Below are 17,815 nucleotides of genomic sequence, written 5' to 3' on the forward strand. Positions count from 1 at the left end.
GGAGATGATTGAAGAGCTTCAGAAGAGGTGTATTAATATGGAGTATCCTCTACTGGCCGAGTACGACTTCCGCAACGACACGGTGAACCCTGACATCAACATGGACCTGAAGGCCACAGCTGTACTCAGGCCTTACCAGGAGAAGAGCCTCCGAAAGATGTTTGGTAACGGCCGTGCCCGCTCGGGAGTCATCGTACTACCTTGTGGTAAGAGGGAGGGGGAGAGAGAGGGAGGGGGAGGGAGGGGGGTAGAGAGAGAGGGCGTGCCCGCTCGGGAGTCATCGTACTACCTTGTGGTAAGAGGGAGGGGGGAGAGAGAGGGAGGGGTGGAGGAGGGTGGAGGAGAGGGGGGTAGAGAGAGAGAGAGAGAGGTAGAGAGAGAGAGGGAGGGGGAGGTAGAGAGAGAGAGAGGGGGGTGGGAGGAGGGTGGAGGAGAGGGGGGTAGAGAGAGAGAGAGAGAGGGAGGGGTGGAGGAGGGTGGAGGAGAGGGGGGGTAGAGAGAGAGAGAGAGAGGGAGGGGGTGGAGGAGGGTGGAGGAGAGGGGGGGTAGAGAGAGGGAGGGGTGGAGGAGGGTGGAGGAGAGGGGGGGTAGAGAGAGAGAGAGTGAGAGGGGGAGGTAGAGAGTGAGAGAGAGAGGGAGGTAGAGAGAGAGAGTGGGAGGTGGAGGAGAGAGTGGGAGGTGGAGGAGAGAGTGGGAGGTGGAGGAGAGAGTGGGAGGTGGAGGAGAGAGAGACTGGGAGGGGGAGGGAGAGAGAGAGAGTGGGAGGTGGAGGAGAGGGGGGTAGAGAGAGAGAGAGAGGGAGGGGTGGAGGAGGGTGGAGGAGAGAGGGGGGGGTAGAGAGAGAGAGAGTGAGAGGGGGAGGTAGAGAGGAGAGAGAGTGGGAGGTAGAGAGGAGAGAGAGTGGGTGGTAGAGAGAGAGAGTGGGAGGTGGAGGAGAGAGTGGGAGGTGGAGGAGAGACTGGGAGGTGGAGGAGAGAGAGACTGGGAGGGGGAGGGAGAGAGAGAGAGTGGGAGGTAGAGAGAGAGAGTGGGAGGTGGAGGGGAGAGAGAGAGGGGAGGGGAGGGAGAGAGTGAGAGGGGAGGAGAGAGAGGTAGAGAGAGAGAGTGGGAGGTAGAGAGAGGGTGGAGAGAGTGGGTGGTAGAGAGAGAGAGAGAGGTGGGAGGTAGAGAGAGAGAGGGAGGTGGAGGAGAGAGGGAGGTGGAGGAGAGAGTGGGAGGTGGAGGGAGAGAGAGACTGGGAGGGGGAGGAGAGAGAGAGAGTGGGAGGTGGAGGAGAGAGAGAGTGGGAGGGGGAGGGAGAGAGTGAGAGGGGGAGGTAGAGAGTGAGAGAGAGTGGTAGGAAGGTGAGATTGTTGTCTGTGCGTTGTTCGTGTTTCCTGTTTGTATTATGTTTAGTTTATTTATTAAATTATTCGCTCCCTGAACTTGTTTCCCAGGGCAACGCTACAACCCCTCTGTGTTAAGGTGCTTCCCAGGGCAACGCTACAACCCCTCTGTGTTAAGGTGCTTCCCAGGGCAACGCTACAACCCCTCTGTGTTAAGGTGCTTCCCAGGGGGCAACGCTACAACCCCTCTGTGTTAAGGTGCTTCCCAGGGCTTCCCAGGGCAACGCTACAAACAGGGCAACCCCTCTGTGTTAAGGTGCTTCCCCAGGGCAAACAACCCTCTGTGTTAAGGTGCTTCCCAGGGCAACGCTACAACCCCTCTGTGTTAAGGTGTGCAACGCTTAAAAATACTGTGTCGGTGCTTGCTACAACCCCTGGGGGCTTCCCAGGGGTGTGTCCAGGGGGAGTCGGTGTGACCAGGGGGCGTTAAGGTGTGACCACCCCTCTGTGGGGCGTCAGTGTGACCAGGGGCGTCGGTGTGACCGGGGGCGTCGGTGTGTCCAGGGGGAGTCGGTGTGACCAGGGGGCGTCAGTGTGACCAGGGGGCGTCGGTGTGACCGGGGCCGGTGTGTCCAGGGGGAGTCGGTGTGACCAGGGGGAGTCGGTGTGACCAGGGGGCGTCGGTGTGTCCAGGGGGCGTCGGTGTGTCCAGGGGGCGTCGGTGTGTCCAGGGGGCGTCGGTGTGTCCAGGGGGCGTCGGTGTGACCAGGGGGCGTCGGTGTGACCAGGGGGCGTCGGTGTGACCAGGGGGGCGTCGGTGTGACCAGGGGGCGTCGGTGTGTCCAGGGGCGTCGGTGTGACCAGGGGGCGTCGGTGTGACCAGGGGGCGTCGGTGTGACCAGGGGGGCGTCGGTGTGACCAGGGGGCGTCGGTGTGTCCAGGGGGCGTCGGTGTGTCCAGGGGGCGTCGGTGTGACCAGGAGGCGTCGGTGTGACCAGGGGGCGTCGGTGTGTCCAGGCGGCGTCGGTGTGACCAGGGGGCGTCGGTGTGACCAGGGGGCGTCGGTGTGACCAGGGGGCCTCGGTGTGACCAGGGGGCGTCGGTGTGACCAGGGGGCCTCGGTGTGACCAGGGGGCGTCGGTGTGACCAGGGGGCGTCGGTGTGACCAGGGGCCTCAGGGGTGTGACCAGGGGGCCTCGGTGTGACCAGGGGGCGTGACCAGGGGGTGTGACCAGGGGGCGTCGGTGTGACCAGGGGGCCTGACCGGTGTGACCAGGGGGCGTCGGTGTGACCAGGGGACGCGGTGTGACCAGGGGGCGTCGTGTGACCAGGGGGCGTCGGTGTGACCAGGGGCGTCGGTGTGACCAGGGGGCGTCGGTGTGTCCAGGTGGTCAGGGGGGTCCAGGGGGCCGGTGTGACCAGGGGGAGTGTGACCAGGGGCGTCAGGGTGTCGGTGTGACCAGGGGGACGTCGGTGTAACCAGGAGGCGTCGGTTTGACCTGGGGGATTAATGACTTCTGGAAACGGGCCAATGAGTCGTTGAGCTTTACACGAGAACTAACATGTCTTCTGTGGCTGTTCCGGACAGCCTTAGAGATTTCTAGAAAGCCTTAATGACCATCCGTATCAAGTGGGCTTTCTCTAAACCTCTTACTCACAGAACATGCCTCTCCTAATTCCTAGAAACCCTAAGAGCCTTGGAACGGTTAGGCCTTTAATTAGACCTTAAGTACCATATTTGGGGATTCTGGTTCCTGACTGACATTTTGGTGTACGAAACGCTCTCTTATCGTTCGTTGTAAGGGGTCCTGCGACCTTGTCGTGCCAGAATGCCCAGTCTCTGAGCTCTCTGCTCCAAATCCTCCCAGCAAATCACTTGGCTCTTACAGCTGAATTTGAAACAGGTGGATATGGATAGGTGGATATGTTGTAGTCTCTTGTCTGCTCCATGGACTTATTGGAGAAAACTGTCTGTCGGCTGTTATATTAATTAGTGCCGGTATTGTCACATAGTGTGATCATATTTATCTTGTAGTAAGTAATTTAATTGTTACTGTATTTAAATCGTTTTTACTGTATTCTCTCCTCCTGTCCCCATTACTCCTCCTACCCCCCCTCCATCTCTCCTCCTGTCCCCATTACTCCTCCTACCCCCCCTCCATCTCTCCTCCTGTCCCCATTACTCCTCCTACCCCCTCCATCTCTCCTCCTTTCCCCATTACTCCTCCTACCCCCCTCCATCTCTCCTCCTGTCCCCATTACTCCTCCTACCCCCTCCATCTCTCCTCCTGTCCCCATTACTCCTCCTACCCCCTCCATCTCTCCTCCTGTCCCCATTACTCCTCCTACCCCCTCCATCTCTCCTCCTGTCCCCATTACTCCTCCTACCCCCCTCATCTCTCCTCCTGTCCCCATTACTCCTCCTACCCCCTCCATCTCTCCTCCTGTCCCCATTACTCCTCCTACCCCCTCCATCTCTCCTCCTGTCCCCATTACTCCTCCTACCCCTCCATCTCTCCTCCTGTCCCCATTACTCCTCCTACCCACCCCCATCTCTCCTTCTTTCCCCATTACTCCTCCTACCCCCCCCATCTCTCCTCCTTTCCCCATTACTCCTCCTACCCCCTCCATCTCTCCTCCTCTGTCCCCATTACTCCTCCTACCCCCTCCATCTCTCCTCCTTTCCCCATTACTCCTCCTACCCCCCCATCTCTCCTCCTTTCCCCATTACTCCTCCTACCCCCCTCCATCTCTCCTCCTTTCCCCATTACTCCTCCTACCCCCCCCATCTCTCCTCCTTTCCCCATTACTCCTCCTACCCCCCATCTCTCTCCTCCTGTCCCCATTACTCCTCCTACCCCCCCCATCTCTCCTCCTTTCCCCATTACTCCTCCTACCCCCCCCATCTCTCCTCCTTTCCCCATTACTCCTCTACTACCCCCCCATCTCTCCTCCTGTCCCCATTACTCCTCCTACCCCCTCCATCTCTCCTCCTGTCCCCATTACTCCTCCTACCCCCCTCCATCTCTCCTCCTTTCCCCATTACTCCCTCCTTCCCCCCTCCATCTCTCCTCCTGTCCCCATTACTCCTCCTACCCCCCTCCATCTCTCCTCCTGTCCCCATTACTCCTCCTACCCCCTCCATCTCTCCTCCTGTCCTCATTACTCCTCCTACCCCCCTCCATCTCTCCTCCTGTCCCCTTTACTCCTCCTATCCCCCTCCATCTCTCCTCCTGTCCCCATTACTCCTCCTATCCCCCTCCATCTCTCCTCCTGTCCCCATTACTCCTCCTACCCCCCTCCATCTCTCCTCCTGTCCCCATTACTCCTCCTCCCCATTACTCCCATACCCCCTCCATCTCTCCTCCTGTCCCCATTACTCCTCCTACCCCCCCCTCCATCTCTCCTCCTGTCCCCATTACTCCTCCTACCCCCTCCATCTCTCCTCCTGTCCCCATTACTCCTCCTACCCCCTCCATCTCTCCTCCTGTCCCCATTACTCCTCCTACCCCCCCTCATCTCTCCTCCTGTCCCCATTACTCCTCCTACCCCCCCCCCCATCTCTCCTCCTGTCCCCATTACTCCTCCTACCCCCTCCATCTCTCCTCCTGTCCCCATTACTCCTCCTACCCCCTCCATCTCTCCTCCTGTCCCCATTACTCCTCCTACCCCCCTCCATCTCTCCTCCTGTCCCCATTACTCCTCCTATCCCCCTCCATCTCTCCTCCTGTCCCCATTACTCCTCCTCCCCCCCTCCCATCTCTCCTCCTGTCCCCATTACTCCCTCCTACCCCCTCCATCTCTCCTCCTGTCCCCATTACTCCTCCTACCCCCTCCATCTCTCCTCCTGTCCCCATTACTCCTCCTATCTCTCCTCCCCCCTCCATCTCTCCTCCTGTCCCCATTATCTCTCCTCCTCCTCCTATCTCTCCTCCTGTCCCCCCTCCATCTCTCCTCCTGTCCCCATTACTCCTCTACCCCCTCCATCTCTCCTCCTGTCCCCATTACTCCTCCTACCCCTCCATCTCTCCTCCTGTCCCCTCTCCTCCTACCCCCTCCATCTCTCCTCCTGTCCCCATCTCTCCTCCTACCCTCCATCCTCCTGTCCCCTCCTCCTACCCCCCCATCTCTCCTGTCCCCTACCTCCCCCCCTCCATCTCTCCTCCTCCTCCCCATTACTCCTCCTACCCCCTCCATCTCTCCTCCTTTCCCCCTCCATCTCCTCCTACCCCTCCATCTCCTCCTCTCCCCATTCTCCTCCTATCCCTCCATCTCTCCTCCTCCCCATCTCCTCCTACCCCCTCCATCTCTCCTCCTGTCCCCTCTCCTCCTACCCCCTCCATCTCTCCTCCTCCCTCCTCCTACCCCCTCCATCTCTCCTCCCTCCTCCTTCCCCCCTCCATCTCTCCTCCTACCCCCTCCATCTCTCCTCCTACCCCCTCCATCTCCTCCTCCCCCTCCTCCATCTCTCCTCCTACCCCCCCATCCTCCATCTCTCCTCTCCTCCTTTCCCTCCCCATCTCCTCCTACCCCCTCCATCTCTCCTCCCTCCTCCCCACTCCTACCCCCTCCATCTCTCCTCCTACCCCCTCCATCTCTCCTCCTGTCCTCCATCTCTCCTCCTACCCCCTCCATCTCTCCTCCTACCCCCCCTCCATCCCTCTCCCCCTCCCCATCCTCCCCTACCCCCTCTCCATCTCTCTTCCTGTCCTCCATCTCTCCTCCTCCCCCCCTCTCCTCCTCTCCTCCTACCCCCCTCCATCTCTCCTCCTGTCCCCATCTCCCCTCCTCCTCTCCTCCTACCCCCTCCATCTCTCCTCCTACCCCCTCCATCTCTCCTCCTACCCCCTCTCCATCTCTCCTCCTCTCCCCTCTCCATCCCCCTCCATCTCTCCTCCTTTCCCTCCTCCATCTCTCTCCTCCTACCCCCTCCATCCTCCCCCTCCATCTCTCCTCCTTTCCCCTCCCCATCTCTCCTCCTACCCCCTCCCATCTCTCCTCCTACCCCCTCTCCATCTCTCCTCCTACCCCTCTCATCCCTCCTACCCCCTCTCCATCTCTCCTCCTACCCCCCTCTCCATCTACCCCTCTCCATCTCTCCTCCTGTCCCCATCTCCCTCCTCCTCCCCCCTCCATCTCTCCTCCTGTCCCCATCTCTCCTCCTGTCCTCCATCTCTCCTCCTACCCCCTCCATCTCTCCTCCTGTCCCCATCTCCATCTCCTCCTCTACCCCCCTCCATCTCTCCTCCTGTCCCCATCTCTCCTCCTACCCCCCATCATCTCCCCTCCCCTCCTCCTCTCCCCCTCCATCTCTCCTCCTGTCCCCATCTCTCTGTCCTCCATCTCCCCTCCATCTCTCCTCCTCTCCCCATCTCTCCTCCTCTCCCCATCTCTCCTCCTGTCCCCATCTCTCCTCCTGTCCCCATCTCTCCTCCTCTCCCCATCTCTCCTCCTCTCCCCAGGTGCTGGGAAGTCTCTAGTAGGGGTAACGGCAGCCTGTACGGTCCGTAAGCGCTGCCTGGTCCTGGGGAACAGCTCTGTGTCAGTAGAACAGTGGAAGGCTCAGTTTAAGATGTGGTCGACCATCGACGACTCTCAGATCTGCCGCTTTACCTCAGATGCCAAGGACAAGGTAAGAGACTCATATATCACTAACACCAGGACAAGGTAAGAGACGCATATATCACTAACACCAGGACAAGGTAAGAGACTCATATATCACTAACACCAGGACAAGGTAAGAGACGCATATATCACTAACACCAGGACAAGGTAAGAGACGCATATATCACTAACACCAGGACAAGGTAAGAGAGACAAGGTAAGAGACGCATATATCACTAACACCAGGACAAGGTAAGAGACGCATACATCACTAACACCAGGACAAGGTAAGAGACGCATATATCATCACTAACAAGGTAAGGTTCTACTATATCACTAACACCAGGACAAGGTAAGAGACGCATATATCACTAACACCAGGACAAGGTAAGAGACGCATATATCAAACACCATTGACTTTTAAAATCCCCATATTCACTCACCAGGACAAGGTAAGAGGCATTTCACACACCAGGCCAAGGTAAGAGTTTTGAGCTTTTTAAAATCCCCCTATCTCACTCGGCCTTTCAACAGACAAGGTCTGTGTTTTGAGCTTTTTAAAATCCCTTTCTCAACTCGGCCTTTCAACAGCTTCTGTGTTTTGAGCTTTTAAAATCCCCTTTCTCAACTCGGCCTTTCAACAGCCACTGTGTGGCAGGGTAGCCTAGTAGTTAGAGCGTTTGACTAGTAACCGGAAGGTTGCAAGTTCAAACTGACAAGGTACAAGTCTGTCGCTCTGCCCCTGAACAGGCAGTTAACCCCTGTTCCTTGACCAGTTAACCCATTTGTTCCTAGACCAGTTAACCCACTGTTTAAAGTCAACCCACTGTATAATAAAAAAATAAAACCCACTGTTCCTCTTTTTAACCCACTGTTTCTTTGATTTATTAACCCAAGTTCTAGTTCTAGTTTCAAAGTGCTCCTAGACCAGTTAAACTGCACTTTAAATGACCAGTTTAACCCACTGTTTTTAGACCAGTTAACCCACTGTTCCTAGTTTTTGACCAGTTAACCCACTGTTCCTACACCATGTTAACCCACTGTTCCAAGAGGTTAACCCAGTTCAGAGACCAGTTAACCCATGAGTTCTCAGACCAGTTCCCACTGTTCCTAGACCAGTTAACCCACCATCCTGACCAGTTAACCCACTGTTCCTAGGTCAGTTAAGTCACTGTTTAGACCAGTTAACCCACCATCCCTAGACCAGTTAACCCACTGTTCCAGGGACCAGTTAACCCACTGTTTAGACCAGTTAACCCACTGTTCCTAGACCAGTTAACCCACTGTTCCCTGGTGAGTCTAACCCACTGTTCAGACCAGTTAACCCACTGTTCCTAGGAGGGGTTAACCCACTAGTTCCTAGACCATCCCTGTTCTATACGGGTCAACCCCACTGTTCCTAGAGGGGTTAACCCACTGTCCACACCATCCCTGGTTCCTAGACCAGTTAACCCAGGGTTCCTAGACCAGTTAACCCACTGTTCATAGAGGGGTTAACCCACTGTTCCTAGACCAGTTAACCCCTGGTTCTATACGGGTTAACCCACTGTTCCTAGAGGGGTTAACCCACTGTTCCTCACCATCCCTGGTTCTATACCAGTCAACCCACTGTTCCTAGGAGGGGTCAACCCACTGTTCCACACCATCCCTGGTGTTCCTAGACCAGTTCAGGGTTCCTAGACCAGTTAACCCAGTTCCTAGAGGGGTTAAATGTTAGTCCAGTTAACCCCTGTTCTTTACGGGGTCAGTTAACCCACTGTTCCTAGACCAGGTTAACCCACTGTTCCTAGACCATCCACTGTTCCTAGACGGGGTTAACCCATGGTTCCTCAGGACCAGTTAACCCACTGTTCCTAGACCATAACCCACTGTTCCTAGACCATTATTGAAAATAAGGAATTTGTTCTTAACTGACTTGCCTGGTTAAATAAAGGTATAATAAAAAATAAAAAATAAATGATCTCTTTTTACTGCTCCTTGTTTGCTTTGATTTATTAATTTCAAGTTCTTGTTCTAGTTTCAAAGTGTGTTGCGGTTTTAAAATGCACTTTTAAATGAAGTTTGATAATTTTTTTGTTTTGTTTTTGAAGCCGATTGGCTGCTCGGTGGCCATCAGTACATACAGCATGTTGGGACACACCACCAAGAGGTCTTGGGAGGCAGAGAGAGTGATGGAATGGATGAGGTCTCAGGAGTGGGGTCTCATCATCCTGGATGAGGTCCACACCATCCCTGGTGAGTCTATATGGGGTCAGGGGTCATGGTTAAGTCAGGAGGGGTTAGGGTTAGTCCACACCATCCCTGGTGAGTCTATACGGGGTCAGGGGTCATGGTTAAGTCAGGAGGGGTTAGGGTTAGTCCACACCATCCCTGGTGAGTCTATACGGGGTCAGGGGTCATGGTTAAGTCAGGAGGGGTTAGGGTTAGTCCACACCATCCCTGGTGAGTCTGTCAGGGTCATGGTTAAGTCAGGAGGGGTTAGGGTTAGTCCACACCATCCCTGGTGAGTCTATACGGGGTCAGGGGTCATGGTTAAGTCAGGAGGGGTTAGGGTTAGTCCACACCATCCCTGGTGAGTCTATACGGGGTCAGGGTCATGGTTAAGTCAGGAGGGGTTAGGGTTAGTCCACACCATCCCTGGTGAGTCTATACGGGGTCAGGGGTCATGGTTAAGTTAGGAGGGGTTACGTCTTGTCCACACCATCCCTGGTGAGTCTATACGGGGTCAGGGGTCATGGTTAAGTTAGGAGGGGTTACGGGGGGTTTGTCCACACCATCCCAGGTGAGTCTATACGGGGTCATGGTTAAGTCAGGAGGGGTTAGGGTTAGTCCACACCATCCCTGGTGAGTCTATACGGGGTCAGGGGTCATGGTTAAGTCAGGAGGGGTTAGGGTTAGTCCACACCATCCCTGGTGAGTCTATACGGGGTCAGGGGTCATGGTTAAGTCAGGAGGGGTTAGGGTTAGTCCACACCATCCCTGGTGAGTCTATATGGGGTCAGGGGTCCATGGTTAAGTTAGGAGGGGTTAATGTTAGTCCTCACCATCCCTGGTGAGTCTATACGGGGTCAGGGGTCATGGTTAAGTCAGGAGGGGTTAGGGTTTGTCCACACCATCCCTGGTGAGTCTATACGGGGTCAGGGGTCATGGTTAAGTCAGGAGGGGTTAGGGTTAGTCCACACCATCCCTGGTGAGTCTATGGGGTCAGGGGTCATGGTTAAGTTAGGAGGGGTTAATGTTAGTCCTCACCATCCCTGGTGAGTCTATACGGGGTCAGGGGTCATGGTTAAGTTAGGAGGGGTTAATGTTAGTCCTCACCATCCCTGGTGAGTCTATACGGGGTCAGGGGTCATGGTTAAGTTAGGAGGGGTTAATGTTAGTCCTCACCATCCCTGGTGAGTCTATACGGGGTCAGGGGTCATGGTTAAGTTAGGAGGGGTTACGTCTTGTCCACACCATCCCTGGTGAGTCTATACGGGGTCAGGGGTCATGGTTAAGTTAGGAGGGGTTAATGTTAGTCCTCACCATCCCTGGTGAGTCTATACGGGGTCAGGGGTCATGGTTAAGTTAGGAGGGGTTAATGTTAGTCCTCACCATCCCTGGTGAGTCTATACGGGGTCAGGGGTCATGGTTAAGTTAGGAGGGGTTAATGTTAGTCCTCACCATCCCTGGTGAGTCTATACGGGGTCAGGGGTCATGGTTAAGTTAGGAGGGGTTACGTCTTGTCCACACCATCCCTGGTGAGTCTATACGGGGTCAGGGGTCATGGTTAAGTTAGGAGGGGTTAATGTTAGTCCTCACCATCCCTGGTGAGTCTATACGGGGTCAGGGGTCATGGTTAAGTTAGGAGGGGTTACGTCTTGTCCACACCATCCCTGGTGAGTCTATACGGGGTCAGGGGTCATGGTTAAGTTAGGAGGGGTTAATGTTAGTCCACACCATCCCTGGTGAGTCTTTACGGGGTCGGGGTCATGGTTAAGTTAGGGAGGGGTTAATGTTAGTCCACACCATCCCTGGTGAGTCTATACGGGGTCAGGGGTCATGGTTAAGTTAGGAGGGGTTCATGTTAGTCCACACCATCCCTGGTGAGTCTATATGGGGTCAGGGGTCATGGTTAAGTTAGGAGGGGTTAATGTTAGTCCTCACCATCCCTGGTGAGTCTTTACGGGTCAGGGGTCATGGTTAAGTTAGGAGGGGTTAATGTTAGTCCACACCATCCCTGGTGAGTCTATACGGGTCAGGGGTCATGGTTAAGTCAGGAGGGGTTACGTCTTGTCCACACCATCCCTGGTGAGTATACGGGGTCAGGGGTCATGGTTAAGTTAGGAGGGGTTAATGTTAGTCCACACCATCCCTGGTGAGTCTATACGGGGTCAGGGGTCATGGTTAAGTTAGGAGGGGTTATGTTTGTCCACACCATCCCTGGTGAGTCTATACGGGGTCAGGGGTCATGGTTAAGTTAGGAGGGGTTAATGTTAGTCCTCACCATCCCTGGTGAGTCTATATGGGGTCAGGGGTCATGGTTAAGTTAGGAGGGGTTAATGTTTGTCCACACCATCCCTGGTGAGTCTATACGGGGTCAGGGGTCATGGTTAAGTTAGGAGGGGTTAATGTTAGTCCTCACCATCCCTGGTGAGTCTATACGGGGTCAGGGGTCATGGTTAAGTCAGGAGGGGTTAATGGTCCTCACCATCCCTGGTGACATACCTGGTGAGGAGGGGTACGTCTTGTCCACACCATCCCTGGGAGTCAGGGGGTCATGGTTAAGTTAGGAGGGTTAATGTAGTCCTCACCATCCCTGGTGGAGGGGGTGGTTAAGTTAGGAGGGGTTAAGTAGTCCACACCATCCCTGGTGAGTCTATACGGGAGTCAGGTCAGGGGTCATGGTTAAGTTAGGAGGGGTTAATGTTAGTCCACACCATCCCTGGTGAGTCTTTACGGGGTCAGGTAGTCCAAACCATCCCTGGTGTCCACACCATGTTAGTCCCACCATCCCTGGTGAGTCTATACGGGGTCAGGGGTCATGGTTAAGTCAGGAGGGGTTAATGTTAGTCCACACACGGTTAAGTTAGAGGGGTTAATGCTAGTCCACACCATCCCTGGTGATCCCTGGAGTAGAGGGGTTAATAGTCCACACCATCCCTGGGGTCAGGGGTCATGGTTAAGTCAGGAGGGGTTACGTCTTGTCCACACCATCCCTGGTGAGTATATGGGGTCAGGGGTCATGGTTAAGTCAGGAGGGGTTAGGGTTAGTCCACACCATCCCTGGTGAGTCTATATGGGGTCAGGGGTCATGGGGGACAGGAGGGGTTACGTCTTGTCCACACCATCCCTGGTGAGTCTATACGGGGTCAGGGGTCATGGTTAAGTCAGGAGGGGTTAGGGTTAGTCCACACCATCCCTGGTGAGTATACGGGGTCAGGGGTCATGGTTAAGTTAGGAGGGTGCGCGTCCACACCATCCCTGGTGAGTCTATAGGGGGTCAGGGGTCCATGGTTAAGTCAGGAGGGGTTAGGGTGAGTCCACACCATCCCTGGTGAGTCTATAGGGTCAGGGGTCAAGGTTCTCAGGAGGGGTAACGTCTTGTCCACACCATCCCTGGTGAGTCTAACGGGGTCAGGTGTCATGGTTAAGTTAGGAGGGGTGCGTGTCCACACCATCCCTGGTGAGACAGGGGTCATGGTGTTAGAGGGGTTAATGTTAGTCACCATCCTTGGTGAGTCTGTCTGTCTCTCTGTGGTAAAGGGGGTTAAGGGGTTGTAGGTGTAACGATGGTGACAGGTGACAGGTGCGTGTAACGACGGAGACAGGTGCGCGTAACGATGGAGACAGGTGTGCGTAACGACGGAGACAGGTGTGCGTAACGACGGAGACAGGTGTGCGTAACGAGGGAGACAGGTGTGTGTAACGACGGAGACAGGTGCGCGTAACGAGGGAGACAGGTGTGTGTAACGACGGGGACAGGTGCGCGTAACGAGGGAGACAGGTGTGTGTAACGACGGAGACAGGTGCGTGTAACGAGGGAGACAGGTGCGTGTAACGAGGGAGACAGGTGTGCGTAACGACGGAGACAGGTGTGCGTAACGACGGAGACAGGTGTGCGTAACGACGGGGACAGGTGCGCGTAACGAGGGAGACAGGTGCGTGTAACGACGGAGACAGGTGCGTGTAACGACGGAGACAGGTGCGCGTAACGAGGGAGACAGGTGCGCGTAACGACGGAGACAGGTGTGCGTAACGACGGAGACAGGTGCGCGTAACGAGGGAGACAGGTGTGTGTAACGACGGAGACAGGTGCGCGTAACGAGGGAGACAGGTGTGTGTAACGACGGAGACAGGTGCGCGTAACGACGGAGACAGGTGTGCGTAACGACGGAGACAGGTGTGCGTAACGACGGAGACAGGTGTGCGTAACGACGGAGACAGGTGTGCGTAACGAGGGAGACAGGTGTGCGTAACGACGGAGACAGGTGCGCGTAACGAGGGAGACAGGTGTGTGTAACGACGGAGACAGGTGCGCGTAACGAGGGAGACAGGTGCGCGTAACGAGGGAGACAGGTGTGCGTAACGACGGAGACAGGTGCGCGTAACGAGGGAGACAGGTGTGCGTAACGAGGGAGACAGGTGTGCGTAACGAGGGAGACAGGTGCGCGTAACGAGGGAGACAGGTGCGCGTAACGAGGGAGACAGGTGCGCGTAACGACGGAGACAGGTGCGCGTAACGAGGGAGACAGGTGCGCGTAACGACGGAGACAGGTGCGCGTAACGACGGAGACAGGTGCGCGTAACGACGGAGACAGGTGCGCGTAACGACGGAGACAGGTGCGTAAAACGACGGAGACAGGTGCGCGTAACGACGGAGACGGGTGCGCGTAACGACGGAGACGGGTGCGCGTGACGACGGAGACAGGAGCGTAAAACGACGGGGACAGGAGCGCGTGACGAGGGAGACAGGTGCGCGTAACGACGGAGACAGGTGCGCGTAACGAGGGAGACAGGTGCGCGTAACGACGGAGACAGGTGCGCGTAACGAGGGAGACAGGTGCGCGTAACGACGGAGACGGGTGCGCGTAACGACGGAGACAGGTGCGCGTAACGACGGAGAAAGGTGCGCGTAACGACGGAGACGGGTGCGCGTGACGACGGAGACAGGTGCGCGTAACGACGGAGACAGGTGCGCGTAACGACGGAGACGGGTGCGCGTGACGACGGAGACAGGTGCGCGTAACGACGGAGACGGGTGCGTGTAACGACGGAGACAGGTGCGCGTAACGACGGAGACGGGTGCGCGTAACGACTGAGACGGGTGCGCGTAACGACGGAGACGGGTGCGCGTAACGACTGGAGACAGGTGCGCGTAACGACGGAGACGGGTGCGCGTAACGACGGAGACGGGTGAGGGGGAGTAGTATACCTGACAGGGGTCGTATTAATGTGGAGCCCAAACCGTTCGGACGCTACAGACAGAAGTTGTCAGATCGGCTGAACCGGCTTCAGACGAGTCCCCAAGACGCTCGTGTTGGTGCGAGTCTCGTCTTTCCACAGGGGGGTCATAATAGTTTGTAGACCAAACCGTTCGGCCGCTACAGTCGATTTTATGAGAAGACGGGATTTTCAGTTTAACTTTAGGAGTTTAACTGACCGAACACCAGAAAATCTGTTTCTCACTTCTGTGATGTTTCCAAAACATTTATCTAATAATGTCTGCGTTGTCTCGCCCTGTAGCTAAGATGTTCCGTCGGGTTCTGACCATTGTCCAGGCCCACTGTAAGCTGGGTCTGACCGCTACGCTGGTCCGAGAGGACGACAAGATCGTCGATCTCAACTTCCTGATTGGGCCCAAGCTGTTCGAGGCTAACTGGATGGAGCTCCAGAACAACGGGTACATCGCTAAGGTCCAGTGTGCCGAGGTTAGTCTGTCATCCATACCTGTACCAGTCTGTGTGGGGATAAACCTGGGTTAGTCTGTCATCCATACCCGTACCAGTCTGTGTGGGGATACACCTGGGTTAGTCTGTCATCCTGTACCAGTCTGTGTGGGGATAAACCTGGGTTAGTCTGTCATCCATACCTGTACCAGTCTGTGTGGGGATAAACCTGGGTTAGTCTGTCATCCATACCTGTACCAGTCTGTGTGGGGATACACCTGGGTTAGTCTGGCATCCTGTACCAGTCTGTGTGGGGATAAACCTGGGTTAGTCTGGCATCCTGTACCAGTCTGTGTGGGGATAAACCTGGGTTAGTCTGTCATCCATACCTGTACCAGTCTGTGTGGGGATAAACCTGGGTTAGTCTGTCATCCTGTACCAGTCTGTGTGGGGATAAACCTGGGTTAGTCTGTCATCCATACCTGTACCAGTCTGTGTGGGGATAAACCTGGGTTAGTCTGTCATCCATACCTGTACCAGTCTGTGTGGGGATAAACCTGGGTTAGTCTGTCATCCTGTACCAGTCTGTGTGGGGATAAACCTGGGTTAGTCTGTCATCCTGTACCAGTCTGTGTGGGGATAAACCTTGGTTAGTCTGTCATCCATACCTGTACCAGTCTGTGTGGGGATAAACCTGGGTTAGTCTGTCATCCTGTACCAGTCTGTGGGGATAAACCTGGGTTAGTCTGTCATCCTGTACCAGTCTGTGTGGGGATAAACCTTGGTTAGTCTGTCATCCTGTACCAGTCTGTGTGGGGATAAACCTGGGTTAGTCTGTCATCCTGTACCAGTCTGTGTGGGGATAAACCTGGGTTAGTCTGTCATCCTGTACCAGTCTGTGTGGGGATAAACCTGGGTTAGTCTGTCATCCTGTACCAGTCTGTGTGGGGATAAACCTGGGTTAGTCTGTCATCCTGTACCAGTCTGTGTGGGGATAAACCTGGGTTAGTCTGTCATCCTGTACCAGTCTGTGTGGGGATAAACCTGGGTTAGTCTGTCATCCTGTACCAGTCTGTGTGGGGATAAACCTGGGTTAGTCTGTCATCCTGTACCAGTCTGTGTGGGGATAAACCTGGGTTAGTCTGTCATCCTGTACCAGTCTGTGTGGGGATAAACCTGGGTTAGTCTGTCATCCTGTACCAGTCTGTGTGGGGATAAACCTGGGTTAGTCTGTCATCCTGTACCAGTCTGTGTGGGGATAAACCTGGGTTAGTCTGTCATCCTGTACCAGTCTGTGTGGGGATAAACCTGGGTTAGTCTGTCATCCTGTACCAGTCTGTGTGGGGATAAACCTGGGTTAGTCTGTCATCCTGTGAGACAGCTTGATGTACCAGTACACCCCCTGGACAGGACGCTAGTCTATCTCCTGTTTCTGTAGTGAGACAGCTTGATGTACCAGGACACCCCCTGGACAGGACGCTAGTCTATCTCCTGTTTCTGTAGTGAGACAGCTTTGATGTACCAGGACACCCCCTGGACAGGACGCTAGTCTATCTCCTGTTTCTGTAGTGAGACAGCTTGATGTACCAGGGCACCCCCTGGACAGGACGCTAGTCTATCTCTTGTTTCTGTAGTGAGACAGCTTGATGTACCAGGGCACCCCCTGGACAGGACGCTAGTCTATCTCTTGTTTCTGTAGTGAGACAGCTTGATGTACCAGGGCACCCCCTGGACAGGACGCTAGTCTATCGCCTGTTTCTGTAGTGAGACAGTTTTGATGTACAGGACACCCCCTGGACAGGAAACGAGTCTATCGCAGGGATTTACCCCCAATCTATTTCATTAATGCTGATTGTCAAGCAGAGATGCACTGGGTCCCAGTTTCCCAGTCTTTGGTATGACTCGGCCAGGGGTCAAACTCCCAATCTTCCAATCTCAGGGTGGATACTCTAACCACAAGTCCAGTGAGTTGGTCAGATCTCCATCTTGCTAGCTACTATTTTGTGTCTGGGGGGGTTTGGGCAACAAGTGGAAAAGGCAGGGCTGTAGTTCAGGGAGGGGGGTTTGGGCAACAAGTGGAAAAGGCAGGGCTGTAGTTCAGGGAGGGGGGTTTGGGCAACAAGTGGAAAAGGCAGGGCTGTAGTTCAGGGAGGGGGGTTTGGGCAACAAGTGGAAAAGGCAGGGCTGTAGTTCAGGGAGGGGGGTTTGGGCAACAAGTGGAAAAGGCAGGGCTGTAGTTCAGGGAGTTTGGGGGGTTTGGGCAACAAGTGGAAAAGGCAGGGCTGTAGTTCAGGGAGGGGGGTTTGGGCAACAAGTGGAAAAGGCAGGGCTGTAGTTCAGGGGGGGGGCAACAAGTGGACAAGCCAGGGCTGGGGGGGGCAACAAGTGGAAAAGGCAGGGCTGTAGTTCAGGGGGGTTGGGCAACAAGTGGAAAAGGCAGGGCTGTAGTTCAGGGGGGTTGGGCAACAAGTGGAAAAGGCAGGGCTGTAGTTCAGGGCTGTAGCTCAGGGCTGTAGTTCAGGGGGGTTGGGCAACAAGTGGAAAAGGCAGGGCTGTAGTTCAGGGGGTTTGGGCAACAAGTGGAAAAGGCAGGGCTGTAGTTCGGGGGAGGGGGGGTTTGGGCAACAAGTGGAAAAGGCAGGGCTGTAGTTCAGGGGGGTTGGGCAACAAGTGGAAAAGCCAGGGCTGTAGTTCAGGGGGGTTGGGCAACAAGTGGAAAAGCCAGGGCTGTAGTTCAGGGGGTTGGGCAGCAAGTGGAAAAGGCAGGGCTGTAGTTCGGGGAGGGGGGGGGCAACAAGTGGAAAAGGCAGGGCTGTAGTTCAGGGCTGTAGCTCAGGGCTGTAGTTCAGGGGGTTTGGACAACAAGTGGAAAAGGCAGGGCTGTAGTTCAGGGGGGTTTGGGCAACAAGTGGAAAAGGCAGGGCTGTAGTTGGGGCAACAAGTGGAAAAGGCAGGGCTGGGGTTGGGCAACAAGTGGAAAAGGCAGGGCTGTAGTTCAGGGCTGTAGCTCAGGGCTGT

General features: G+C 55.4%; 1 long non-coding RNA gene and 1 pseudogene across 13 annotated transcripts; one reads left to right on the forward strand and one right to left on the reverse strand.

The window, feature by feature from the left end:
• LOC127918732 (general transcription and DNA repair factor IIH helicase subunit XPB-like) overlaps positions 1 to 14,908 on the forward strand; it is a 39,143-nt pseudogene extending 24,235 nt beyond the window's left edge.
• Positions 14,783 to 16,756, reverse strand: LOC127918733 (uncharacterized). 13 transcript variants are annotated; one of them, XR_008100683.1, is made up of 4 exons: positions 15,622 to 15,765; positions 15,076 to 15,491; positions 14,934 to 15,026; positions 14,783 to 14,884 (listed from the first exon to the last, which is right to left on the reverse strand). It is a non-coding gene; the product is annotated as an uncharacterized LOC127918733 (long non-coding RNA). The 13 variants fall into 13 exon arrangements; XR_008100684.1 differs by lacking the exon at positions 15,622 to 15,765 and adding an exon at positions 16,062 to 16,756 and having other exon boundaries at positions 14,934 to 15,491; XR_008100682.1 differs by lacking the exon at positions 15,622 to 15,765 and adding an exon at positions 16,018 to 16,756 and having other exon boundaries at positions 14,934 to 15,491.
• Between the last annotated feature and the right edge of the window lie 1,059 nt (positions 16,757 to 17,815).

Source organism: Oncorhynchus keta, unplaced genomic scaffold (assembly GCF_023373465.1).
Source record: "Oncorhynchus keta strain PuntledgeMale-10-30-2019 unplaced genomic scaffold, Oket_V2 Un_contig_14738_pilon_pilon, whole genome shotgun sequence".
In the NCBI taxonomy this organism is placed as follows: Eukaryota; Metazoa; Chordata; class Actinopteri; order Salmoniformes; family Salmonidae; genus Oncorhynchus; species Oncorhynchus keta.